Raw genomic sequence first — 13188 nt, forward strand, 5'->3', positions numbered from 1 at the left:
TGCCCTCACAGAGAGCTGAAACCCAGCCCCAAGAAGTGACTTCAGGCCAGAGACCAGAGGTAAAACCAACTTTTCTGCTCTAAGTGACCTGCCTGATGAACTCAGGACACACGCCCACAGAAACAACTGAAAGCCAGTGGAAAGGAACGACTACACGCCTGAAAGCAGAACACTCTGTTCCCATAACTGGCAGGAAAACTGGTCTACAGCACTCCTGACACATAGGCCTATAGGACGGTCAAGCCACTGTCAGAAATAACAGAACAAGGTAACACCAGAGACAACCTGATGGCAAGAAGCAAGCGCAGGAACACAAGCAACAGAAACCAAGACTACATATCATCATAAGAGCCTAATTCTCCCACCAAAGCAAACACAGAATGTCAAACACATCAGAAAAGCAAGATCTAGATTTAAAATCACATTTGATCATGATGATGGAGGACTTTAAGACATAAAGAATTCCATTAGAGAAATACAGGAAAACACAAGTAAACAAGTAGAAGCCCTTAGAGAGGAAACACAAAAATTCCTGAAAGAATAACAGGAAAACACAATGAAACAGGCAAAGGAATTGAAAATGGAAATAGAAACAATAAAGAAAGCACAAAGGGAGACAACCCTGGATATAGAAAACCAAAGGAAGAGACAAGGAGCCATAGATACAAGCATCACCAACAGAATACAAGAGATAGAAGAGAGAATCTCAGGAGCAGAAGATTCCATAGAAATCATCTACACAACAGTCGAGGATAATGTAAAACAGAAAAAGATACTGGCGCAAAACATACAGAAAATCTAGGACACAATGGGAGGATCGAACCTAAGGATAATAGGTATAGAAGGGAGTGAAGTAAAATATCTTCAACAGAATCATAGAAGAAAACTTCCCTAACCTAAAGAAAGAGATGCCCAGAAACATACAAGAAGCCTACAGAATTCTAAATAGATTGGACCAGAAAAGAAACTCCTCCTGTCATATAATAGTCAAAACACCAAAGGCACAAAACAAAGAAAGAGCTCTTACTCTCTCTTACCCCTCTTGCTCTTTGTACTTCTCTGTTCTTGTCCTCATCCCCCTCTTCCAAGTGCCTATGGTCAGCCGCCTTTCCTCTCTTCTTCTACTATTCTCTCATTAAACCTCTCCACGTGGAAAAAAAAAACAAAGAAAGAATATTAAAAGCAGTAAGGGAAAAAGATCAAGTAACATGTAAAGGCACACCGATCAGAATTACACCACACATCCACCAGAGACTATGAAAGCCAGAAGATCCTGGACAGATGTCATACGGACCCTAAAAGAACAAAAATACCAGCCCACGTTACTGTATCCAGCAAAACTCTCAATTAATATAGATGGAGAAACCAAGATATTCCATGACAAAACCAAATTTACACAATATCTTTCTACAAATCCAGCCCTACAAAAAATAATAAATGGTAAAGCCCAACACAAGGAGACAAGGTACACCCTAGAAAAAGCAAGAAACTAATCATTTTGCAACAAAACAAAGAAAAGACAAGCACACAAACATAATCTCACCTCCAAATACAAAGAAAACAGGAAGCAACAATCACTATTCCTTAATATCTCTCGACATCAATGGACTCAATTCCCCAATAAAAAGACACAGATTAACAAACTGGATACATAATGAAGACCCAGCATTTTGCTGCCTACAGGAAACACATCTCAGAGATGAAGACAGACACTACTTCAGAGTGAAAGGCTGGAAAACAACTTTCCCAGCAAATGGTCTGAAGAAGCAAGCTGGAGTAGCCATTCTAATATTGAATAAAATTGATTTTTAACTAAAAGTCATAAAAAAGATAAGGAAGGAAACTTCATATTCATCAAAGGAAAAATCCACCAAGATGAACTCAGCCGCTCAGCCTAATGACTGTCAATGCACTTCTTCGCCCATAACATAAGAATAATGACTGCCTTCTCTTGGGGTGGCAATAGGGACTACCTGAAAAAAAATATAAACAGGTACCACATAATTGACCAATTCCTCTTCTCTGGGGAACTCTACTTCCTGTCTCCATGGGGAAATGTCAATTTTGAAGGCTCTGTGCATACAGGAAGTTAGTAACCCTGAATTCAAACTAGCCCTACGAGCCAGGGTCTCAGGCTATCTCATTATATCAGCTAAACTGCAGTACTCATGCTTTCTTTGAACACTCCCCAGAAAGCAGCAGAAAAGATGAGCCCTCTGTGCCACGGGAACCAGCAAAGTCAGGAAGTGGGAGAAGAGCGAGGAAAGAAGGTCTGATGCTGGCCCATTTTCACATTGAGGGATCAGTTAGGCAGACTACAAAAGGGGTTTGACTTCCAGCTTTTGAAAATTCTTGCTTATCCTTTCTTTCCAAAGTAAACTAGATCTTCAATCTTCAGTTTCTAAAAAAAAAAAAAAAAATAGAACAAAGAACAAACACCCTGAATAGCACCAGCCAGCAGACAAGCAGAGTTGCAGCCCGCCAATCTTCCAACTACTTCGAATAGTTTGAACTTTCTTAGTAACTTTAAGATAGGTGCTTTAATTTTTCCCCAGCTGACTAATGCTAAAGTTGAAGACCAGCCAAGTTGATCTGTCCCAGGTCATAGAGCCCATATGGCCAACTGGGAACTAACAGAATGTGTTTAATCACTAGACTACACTGTCCTCCAGAGACCTGACCACTACAGTCTGAGGCAGAAAGAGGAGGAGGCAGCGTTTGAAGTCAGGAAGGAAGTGCCCTTCCTTTATCCTTCTTCTCAGCCCTACCTCGAACATAAGGCTTTCATCCCAGCTCTGCCTAGTTCTCTAATCTCTGTGTCTAGTCTCTCTTTGGTTCCTTAACTCTGATGAAAACTTTATTTTTAGTTGTTTTACTTGGGTCTCCATTGCTTAGTCTTTATCTCTCTCTTTTTAATCACTTTATTGTAATGAACTTACATATTAAAGCATCACATAGCTTATTTTGGTTGTCATCGTCGTTGTTTGGTTGATTTGTTTTGGTTTGTTTTCTTAAGATAGGATGTAGCCCTGGCTGTCCTGGAACTCACTCTGTAGACCAGGCTGACCTCAAACTCAGAGGCCTGCTTCTGCTTCCCCAGTGCTGGGATTAAAGGCATGTGCCACCACTGCCCAGCTGTCACACAGCTCATTGAAGGAAGACACTCACACTCTCAAAGCATAGTCCCAAACTTTATGTATCTCCATGAACTTGGTGGTTATAGTTAGAAGCTGTGAGGCTCTGAGGAGGGAGGGTTTCACACCTCACTATCAATTACATCCCATGCTGTCCGCCTGCCTTTTGAAATACATGTTAATGTTTATTTGGCTGATTGTTCACATCTGAATGTATGTGCATGTGCATCTGCGATTGGATGCACATGAGCCACAATGTGTGTGCATGGCTGAGAGAAGGAGTCAATTTTTGCCTTCCACATGCAGGTTACAGAGAGCGGACTCGGGTTGTCAAGCTTGATGACAAGCCACCTTACGCTTTAAGCCATCTCACCAGCCCACCTTCTCCCATATCTGTATCCCTCTACGCTTGCTTCTCCTAGATCACTATTCTAGACTCAGGCTCCAAGTCTGAATTCCTGACTTCCACTCTAGTTTAATATATCTGTTTATTCCTACCAGTTACACTGCTGGGTTTCAGACCTTCCCAATGGCCTCTGCTGCAATTCTGGTTGGAACGGGATTTCCCCTCCCTGTACCATGTGAAGCCTGCATTTCTTCAATACATTGCTTGTTCCCTCTCCTCTATAATCTTCTCCTCTTGCCATTATTTCAGCAAGGATGTGTCTTCCATCATGGCATGCCTTCTTCGAACAGTAAGTAACTTCTCCTTTATGTAGGGCCTCAACTTACAGAACACAATGCAGTGTAGACACCCAGAGCCTAAAAAACTTAACTAAATGCTCGATACCTTCCCCCATACATTCCAGCAATCTCAGCTACGGCCATTCAATCTTCTTTGACTTGATTAAAGACAAACTATACAATGTACACAACCTACAGGTCTAAGTAAATGGCTCAGTTTGTAAAGTCCTTACCACACAGCCCAATGACCTGAGTTCAATCCCCAAAATCCACATCAAAGAGTGGGTGCAACAGTACTTACTTATAATCTCAGTACCGGGGAGGCAGAGACAGGAGGATCCCAGAAGGCCACTGGCCAGTCAGTGTAGTTGGATCGGTGAGCTCTGGGTCTACTGAAAGACTCAATCTCAGGGAAACAAAACGGACAGAAACTGAGAAAAACACTTGACATTGATCTCTGGCATCCCCAGACATGCTCACACCTAAGCACACCAATGCACTCACACATGCACACACATACTTATATCTGCTTGTGATTGTGACTGCTGCCAGCAAAAGTAAAAATAACTATGTTATTTGTGTGATTGGGAGAAGAGAGCTATTCCCCACAAAGACACACACACAGAGAAGCCAATATTAGGGAGAGAAAGACTGGGAGGAGGATACAGGACCAAGGGAGATGGGTGAAAGTTGGAGGGTGGATTTAAGGTGAATTTAAAATAAGCAATGCCTGCCTTTAGGCATATTTGAAAATAGAACAGGGAGATGCAAACAAATTCTAAGCATATATTAAAATGCATTTCAGTAAATTTAATAGTCTTAAACTTCTATTGCACGTTATAACAAAGTTTGAGGACTTTTCTTTTTGGTGCCTTTATTTAACATCTGATTTACAGACAGATATTTGAGCAGCTTTGGGATTCATTCCTATTGTTTTTAGCTTGTTTTTCCAATCACAGTCAACTAAGAAGGGTTTTTTTTATTATTATTAAAAAGGAATCAAAACAATTAAATGTGAAGTCCACTGCTGCCCTCCAAAATTCAGCAGACCATTGCTAACGCACTGAAGTCAGGAAGCAATCATGGGCCCTTCTCTTTATAGAATGTCTTTCCTCCTTGGGAAACTTCAAAGCCGTTTTCTGATGCTTGGTCTCTGCAGCTGCCAGGAAAGAAATGTGTCTCCACTTACCTCAAAGGGGGTCAGAGCACATGGGGGACTGGCTGGACCCACAGCAGGCACACCTCCCCTCCATACCCACGCTGCCTCCACTGCATCAGAGACCACCCCAGGGATCTGGAGTGGGGGTAGAAAATAGAAGAGGTGCAGGAGTGCCAAACCTCTCCCATGAACCTCGTGCCCCAGATTAGCACCATTAGAGCAGAAGCAGCCAGATGTGGTGATGTGCTCTGCTGTACAAGTTGTTGAGATGGAAAGAAGGGCAGGCAAATACGAAGCGATGCATAGTTGGGATAAGTGTCTTGGGCTGATCCTAGCAAGAACCTCACAAGAGCACACTTCTGGTGTAAAAGAAACTGCAGAAACAAACGAGCGATGGTGGTTTCTATCCCTGAAAAGAGAGAAAAGAACACGATAGAAAATCAGGTCAGGAGTTCTGGTTCTGACTCTTTAGCTGGATGCCCTCTATCCGTGTGATTTCAGGGGGAGGGAGGGTACTGTTCCACTCCAGAAGGGAGGAATAAATAAATAATATTTATTCCATTCTATAGACTAGAAAACATCCAGCAGACTCGTGTGAAATCAAGTGGCAAGCCGCAGAGCTGGGATTTGTGTCTAAGTTTGAAACCACGTGATTATTTTTTCATTATACCAGATTGCGTTTCTGTTCTGGATACTTGGGCCCTTTCAACCATGTGCTCCCCAAAATTCTAAGATGCTTCTCATTCTGGAGAGCTATCATACTTGGCTTCTAGCAGGCAAAAAAGAGTCCATGTGCTCTATGAATCTTGGTAGAGAGACTAACAAAGAGCGAAAGCTTAATATGCCAGGTATTGGAATAAAATCTTGATTAAAATAGTTGGTTTCCCCAAATCTCTTTGACATTTCAACAAATAGGAGGTAGAAGGGGGCCTATGACTGTATGATTAATTGAATTATTTTCCAACAGCTAGGACATTAGTGACCTAAAAAACAATATAATTTTTTAAAAGTCTACAAAGAATCATTTTAAAGAAGCAGAGGTATATCAGTAGGTGCTCTGGTCATGAATGTTTGTGTGTGTGTTTGTGTGTGTGTGTGTGTGTGTGTATGTGTGTGTGTTTGTGTGTGTATGTATAATATACGTGCATATATGTTACATGCATGTAAAATAGATAGCAGACGATAAGTATGTAGATAAATGATAGGTAGACATAGGATAGAGAAAGAGAGACAGACAGACAGACAGACAGATAGACAGAGAGACAGACAGACAGATGTTAGATATGAATTTTAACTCAGCTTTTAGGATCATCTTGCTTTTTATATCCACCACATTTGGCAGGGTTCATAAGTCCCTGGTGAGTAGAAGAAAGAACAATATTTCATGCATCTCAAGCTAGCTTTGAAGTTGCTGTGTAGCCAAGAATGACCTGGAACTCCTGATCCTCCTGCCTCTACCTCCCAAGTACTAGGATTGCAGGTATGCACTACCACGTCAGCCTTAAATCTTTTGTTCTTTACACGGGGCTCCTGCTTCTATGCCTGGATTCTGCATTCTCACTACTAGTGCCTACTTCCAAGACTCCCTTGCAAGATCCTCCTGATGCTTCTGACTTCTACAGGGAGGAGTGCACCAGGACAGTTTCCTAACTACATTATCTGGTTCATCTCCTCAGAAGTCATGGCTTGATAAGACATTTATACATTAGGTCCCAAGACGTGTGACTGAAGTTTACCCTCCCCTCTAAGCTCCTGGTTTTGGATATCTGCTTGTCTTCTTAACATCAGCTCTTGGGATCCAGCAGGCATTTCAAACTCAGCACATCTGAAAGATCATTCCCAACAAACCAAACCATTTTTCATTTCATTATCCCACACTATTCCATATCATTATTTCATGCAAAGCCCCAAAAGTCATTTAAATACACCTGCCTTTTCCTCTTCCTCCTTCTCATCCTTCTCCTCCTCCTCTTCCTCCTCTAACCTATTCTCATCCATCCACTGCATACTTCTAACTTCTTCTGGGCACACTTCGAGCTTGCTCTTGCCTTAGGGCTTTCTACTCTTTCTTGCTGCTCCTGCAACATGACTCCCTGAGATGCTCACAGAGCCATCCCTCCAGATAACACGGGTCTTTTCACATGAAACCTCTTTAGAGAGGATGTCTGCAAGAACTATCCAATTTCACTCCCTGGTCTCCAAAATCACCATAATTCTGCTCACGTCTCGCAGGGTATCCTTTTAATTGTTAATTAAAAGGATATCATTATTATCCTAATAATATGTGCTATTATTTGTGTGTATATTTATTCATAAATGGGTTTGTTTGTCTGCTGACATGTGTGATTCTGGGCCCCATCCTCTGTATGTGACCTTCAGGGGTCCTTGTCCATTGTTTGCCGGTGTGTTCCAGCATTTACCAAAGAACCTGGTGTACAGCAGACACTTAGAATTCTTGACACCAAATCCTCTGTGATGCCTGGCTGTTCTTCTTCTAACTCTGCATTTATCTTTGGTATCTGGCTATGAACGTCTCTAAAGTTCACAGAGTATATAGTTCTCATCTAGTTATTCTTTTCCCTTCCATACTAGATACCATTTCAGTGTTAGTTAATTGCTATTTTGCTACCATTTAACATAACCCTTTAACTCTCCCAAGCACAACCTATCCACTCGCGGTGGAAAGAGTCATGACACTATGCTCCTCCTTACACTGCAGTCTGATTCAGCTTTAGGGAGAACGATTTTTCTCATCTCTGTCTTCTCCCAGCCCCTTGTTCATCCCAGTCCTGGACACATCCCAATACAGGACAGCGATACAGCATTTTTTTCATGTGTTGTGGATCAGTATGTGTCTAGTGCTGTGTAAGTGACATGGTCATACCTGAGGAAGCAAGCATGACATCTCTCCTAGTCTAGAGGTAGAGTAGAAGGCTCCAACACGGTCACAATGTGGACAGGACTGTATGTCTTCATTTTGCTAGGGCCGTATACAGAAAGAGAATCAAAGCCAGATTGGCTTTGTCTAGAAATAACCAATGAACCATGCTCACAGACCTCTACTTGAGGTCTAAATCAAAATTAGAAACTTAAAGATCATGCCAGACTATTCTTAAACTACATAAAACTCTGCGAGTTTTAGAAATGGTTTTAGAAAGACGCTTACAAGCCTTTCCTTCTAAAATCCTTTAAACAATGGAAAGAACAGTGTTACTCATGGAGGCGGAGGTCCTCCCAGTAGATGGCTTTCACAAATGATTGACAGCAACAGTACTTCCCCGAGATTTACAGAAGCTACATTTACATAATCGCATAAAGTGACTCAGAACTGACCTCACTCCCGAAAACAGGCAACAGATGGCATCAGGATGCTCTGCTGCAGGGAGAAGGATAATGAAAATCACTCGCCGTGGCAGAGCCATCAGACCTGTTTGCAGGCTCCCTGGACTCTGTAGGCATCCATTAGCTGCTATATTTGCTCCTTTTGAAAGATGCAACCAGGATTGCGTGAAGACCCCAAAAGGTGTCCTTACTGACCTAGACTTGACCAAGGAGGGAAAGGAAAGAGTTTTATAATCTCTGAACCCTCTGTATTCCTTATATCCTGTTTTCACTCTAACCTATCCTGTCAATGTGTGGTTGTCCTCTGACAGTGTGTTCAGTATGATACAGAGGTACTTCTAGTTGACCCAGAATTCAGTCGGAGCAGTTCAACTCTCAGGTAGTTTGCTATGGATGAATGTTGAATGTAAAAGTCTTTTCATTCATGTGCTATCAAAATAAGAACATGTATTATTGGAGAAAGGCCACAGGCCAATGAAAATAGTGTTCCTACCTCAAATAGACAATGGACATTAAAATAATGAAGAAAACCATTATCTTCTAAATAAACATATACCTTTTTCCTAAACCAGTCAGTGTTCAAGGCACCACAAATGGGTGGGGTTTTTTTCTGAAATCTGCTACCTTTCCCTTCAAAAAAACCATGAAAATGAACTTTTGTCTTTCCATAGCAAACCGATGAAAAATGACCAGTACTTGTTTGGTTCCCAGGCAACTCTTTCTGTGTACCTCCTCTGTGCCAAGCATTTACCCTGAGCTCTGGAAAAAGATAGCCTGACTTTCCCTCAGAAGGGAAAGGACACACTTCACCTCTGTTTCTATTGCAACACACTGCACACCAAGCAGCGCTCCTATCCCTTGACTCACCATGGGATATACACATCACTTGCCATGCAGTCACTTTCACTGGCCACACCCACACACTCCCCACTGTCTCAAGTTCATGTATATGACTACAGTGGTCTGCAGCCCACATCTGCTGTCTGTCCTGCTCATGACAGCACCCCAGCTATCTCGGTCCAGCCCCCAAAGACAAGTTCCAACAAAGGACAAGCTAGAGTTCTTCCAATTTACCTTGTATGGATGTCTGCTTGTCTGGAGTCTGGTGGCACCTCCTTCGTGCACCCCTATTTACCTTCAGAAACTGTGCAAGCCCATACCTGCTAACACTTGCATTTGCATGCCAGCTTCCCCACAAAGCCTGTGCTCTTTGCCTCCACTTTACCTAACTATAAAGGAAGAGGCTCAGGAGGACTGGATGGAGGGGAAGGAAGGTGGAAAGATAAACAGATATACTACAGGTTGCATCTGTGGAAAAATGGCATGACTCAACTATTTTGCTAGTTTCATATACTTCAATCTAAAAATAGAAAGTGGCTTGATTTTCGCCCCCTAAGGAAAGTGGTGGTGGCACATGACTATAACTCCAGCACTCAGGACAGACAGAGATAAAAGGATGAAGAGTTTGAGGTCTTCTTACACAACCCCAAAAGACCCTGTCTGATAGAGGAAATAAAGCAAAAAGTGAGCACTTGGTGTAGGACTCAGTGGCAGTGTGCTTGCTTGGTGTCACTGTTTAGATGTAAAATGTCCCCCATAGATTCTTATGTTTGAACACTTGGTCCCCAGGCAATAGTGCCCTTTGGGGATGTAACAGAACCTGTGAGAGATAGAACATTTGTGGATGAAGTATGTCATTGGGAACCAGCTTTGAGGTTTTATATCCTGGCCTCACCTACTCTTAATGTCACTTCTTTCCCACCATGCTGAATTCTAAACTTCTGAAAATATAAGCCAAAATAAACCCCTTTACTCTTAAGCTCTTTTGGCCAGGTCTTTTATCACAGTGACAGAGAAAAGTCTAATACATCTAGAATGTGCGAGGCCCTAGGTTAGACCCCAGCACAGAGAGAGGGGCCAGGGAAGGAAAGGAGCAGCCAATCAGTTGGACCGTCATAGCCACCACTTTCTCCAGTGAATTCGTTATTATGGGGATCCGCCTCTGCAGCCCTAACAACTGGCCACAAACAAATTTTGGGATGCAAGCCATTCATAAGTTGAAGACTGCCTACAAATGATGCCCTTTCCTGAATAAGACAGGCTGATGGATTGTGTTTGTTAGAATTACTGAATAAAGGAACCACAAAAAGCTGACTCCGGGTCTCCAGATAGCCCTCCCAGCCTTCTGGCTCCAAAATACAATTGCAATCTGAGTTTATCTGGGGGTGAGCCAAGAAAAAACTAAAAGGGACCAGGGATGCAATCGGACTCAGAAGGCTACAGAGGGGCCATGTGTGTCAACCTGGAGACACTAGAAAGCCAGATTCCCCAGGCGACAATTGTGGGGTATAGGTGTAAAGCAGGCTGCACCCATGCCTACCCATTGGAATAACCTGGGAAGGTTCTTAATTCTAGCCAGCACTCTGGGTGCAGAGTTCTTCCCTTGCTCTCTCACTGTAGTTTGCAAGCCCTTCCTGTATCCCACAGCAGGCTTGACTAGCCCAGCTGCATGGAGGAACTTCTGCGACAGAACCCAGCATGTTTTGGTAGTGTTCCCTCAGAGTACTCAGTGATAGCTTTGCATTTGCTGTGTTCCTAGAAGGAGCTCTCTCCTTTAAAGTCTGCTCAAGACCTATGTTTTCAGGAAAGCTTCTAATTTAATGACATAATGCATGACCTGATCTTTCCCCTCTACACAGATAGAGCTGACACACCATAGAAAGGAACGGAACTGAGGGTGTTGGAGGCAGAAGTCATGTTCTCAGGCACGGAGTTCTTTCTGCCAAGGGACCCCCAGTTTCTTTATTTACACAGAGTCAGTGTGGGCTAGCTAGCAGTAACTCTGACAGCGGCAGTTGATTTGTATCTGTTCACAGATTTGCTGACTGAATGGTGAATTTTCAGACTCTAATCTATTTCCCTGCCAAAATAGATGGATAAATGTCATTCTTATAAACTAGACAGGGCATCCTGCACTTATCTCGCAAGCACACATTTTCTTCCTAAAATTGTTTATGTCATTCAGAAGAGAAATATTAATCAATGTGGCAAAAAAAAAAAAAGCCTGTACTCTGTCCAATTTCATTCACTGACGAAAGCAAGGCAGAACGTAACAGCCCCCTTGTCCTGCTGTCTTTGTTTCCCATGTACTGAGTGAAATTGCACAGGAATTATGAGCAGTTAGCAAATGGTGTATAAATGACCAAAACCAAATGACAGCTCCATGAACAGAAGCAGGCTAGCCCTAGCTGAGCCAAACTGCTTGAGTTCTGGAACGAAAAACGGGGAGTCAAGTTCCATCCCTGGCATGGAACCCAGTTCACCATTGATCTTCACTTGCCCTCGAGTCCATGGCTTCCCAGAGCACACACAGGGCTTTGTGACCTGTACTGCAGTGTAAAGACAGAGCCTGCTAAGCCAAGTGGGAGGGCTTCGGCTAAGCCAAAGCTGCTGGGAGGGCTCCTACAACATGCCTCTCCTAGGGGGAGTATAAGCTCTCCAAAGAATCTCTCTGGAGCTGGTGAGCTATTGTTCCATTGTCAACCTCTGATGCTACAGGAGTCGTGGGAGAAGAAACAGGCCGTAGAAAACATCCTCTTTCCCCAGTGGTGCCAATGCTGTTGACAGCTTGATCCAACAGTATTAGAAAGGTTAGCCGTGCCTAGCTGCCTTCAAAGGTCAGACCAGCTCCATCCATCTGCTGCCTCCTTTGCTCGCCCAATACCATCCCTTCTCCAGCCTTAAGCCATTTCATAAGCTGGGTGTGTCACCATTGTTTAGGTTCAAGGAAAGAAAGCTCAAACTGTCTCACCTAGAGTCTAGCTTCTAGCCTTCGTCTTTTCACCGGAAACACACTTAGCCAGGCATTCAGAGGGCAGGTTGAAGCCTGATTTGATTGGTTGTTTAGAGAGGTATCCATTTTCTCTAAAACCAGAGGTGCTCCTAAGTGGGAGCAGATGTGCAACACTCCTAGGCAACTTGTCCCAAGCCAGACTTGGTATCTGGTCTTTTTCCTGCCCCAAGTCATTTCCCTGGAACACACTGTGAGCATGTGAGACAGATCAAAAGCAAGTTCCTGCCCCGATGGTAAGAGAGCTTTTCGTGATGTTCTCATGCTCTTGGGTTCATTTTGTCTATTTTAATAGTTCATCCTGCTTGATGGCAGGGGTTGGGGGGTGGGTTTCTTCAAGGAATGCACAATGGAAGGGGAACTGAGAAGCGGTGCCTTTTGTAGTTTGTTTCTCTGGCTTTACTTTTAAGTTGGCTTTCTCCTTGCTTGGCAAGAGGAGACACATGGCAAAAAGCTACAGGTGCTGCCTTGTGGTATACTCTGGTCACATCTGAACTAGGGAGCCTCAATTTATAGACTAGGAAATAAAATAAAATGGTCCTAAAACTCTGCTAAAACTGTAGTTTTAGACTTCTGCATTTTTCCTATCCACTGAGCTTTGTCTTTTTAACTATAGTTTTTCTCTTCCTTGCCTGCTAAAATCAAAAGGAATCAAAAGTAAATGACCCATACATCTGTCCTTATTATTAATAGGAAACTATACTCTAAATTATCCATCTTGTTTCAGGATAACATGTGCCACACCTTTATCTTTTCAAAGTCATTAGTTTTGGGTTTGTTTGGTTTTTTTTTTCTCTTCCCATTGAAAATACCCCAAAAGGGGGCTGGAAAGCTAGCCGAGCAGCTAAGAGCACTTCATTGCTCTTGATGAAGAGCCAGTTCAATTCCCAGCACCCCACATAGCAACTAGCAACTGTCTACAACAACACTAGTTCCAAAGCATTTGGTGCCCTCTTCTGGACTCCCAGGGCACTACACACAGTGTGTGTGTGTGTGTGTGTGTGTGTGTGTGTGTGTGT

The 13188-nt window shown here is 43.0% G+C and overlaps 1 long non-coding RNA gene across 3 annotated transcripts in view; it reads right to left on the reverse strand.

Moving 5' to 3' along the window:
* Positions 1-4613: 4613 nt before the first annotated feature.
* The window catches only part of LOC147996062 (uncharacterized), a 151920-nt gene continuing 143345 nt past the window's right edge, over positions 4614-13188 (reverse strand). The window contains exons 4-7 of one of the 3 annotated variants that reach the window (XR_015670637.1): positions 8311-8353; positions 7862-7957; positions 5190-5386; positions 4667-4977 (exon numbers count right to left, since the gene is read on the reverse strand). This is a non-coding gene — a long non-coding RNA (uncharacterized LOC147996062). Of the gene's footprint in view, positions 4978-5189; positions 5387-7861; positions 7958-8310; positions 8354-13188 lie in introns of all 3 variants that reach the window. The other 2 variants (XR_015670628.1, XR_015670639.1) reach the window with 2 other exon arrangements.

This window comes from Rattus norvegicus, chromosome 2, assembly GCF_021556685.1.
Source record: "Rattus norvegicus strain SHRSP/BbbUtx chromosome 2, alternate assembly SHRSP_T2T, whole genome shotgun sequence".
NCBI lineage: Eukaryota > Metazoa > Chordata > Mammalia > Rodentia > Muridae > Rattus > Rattus norvegicus.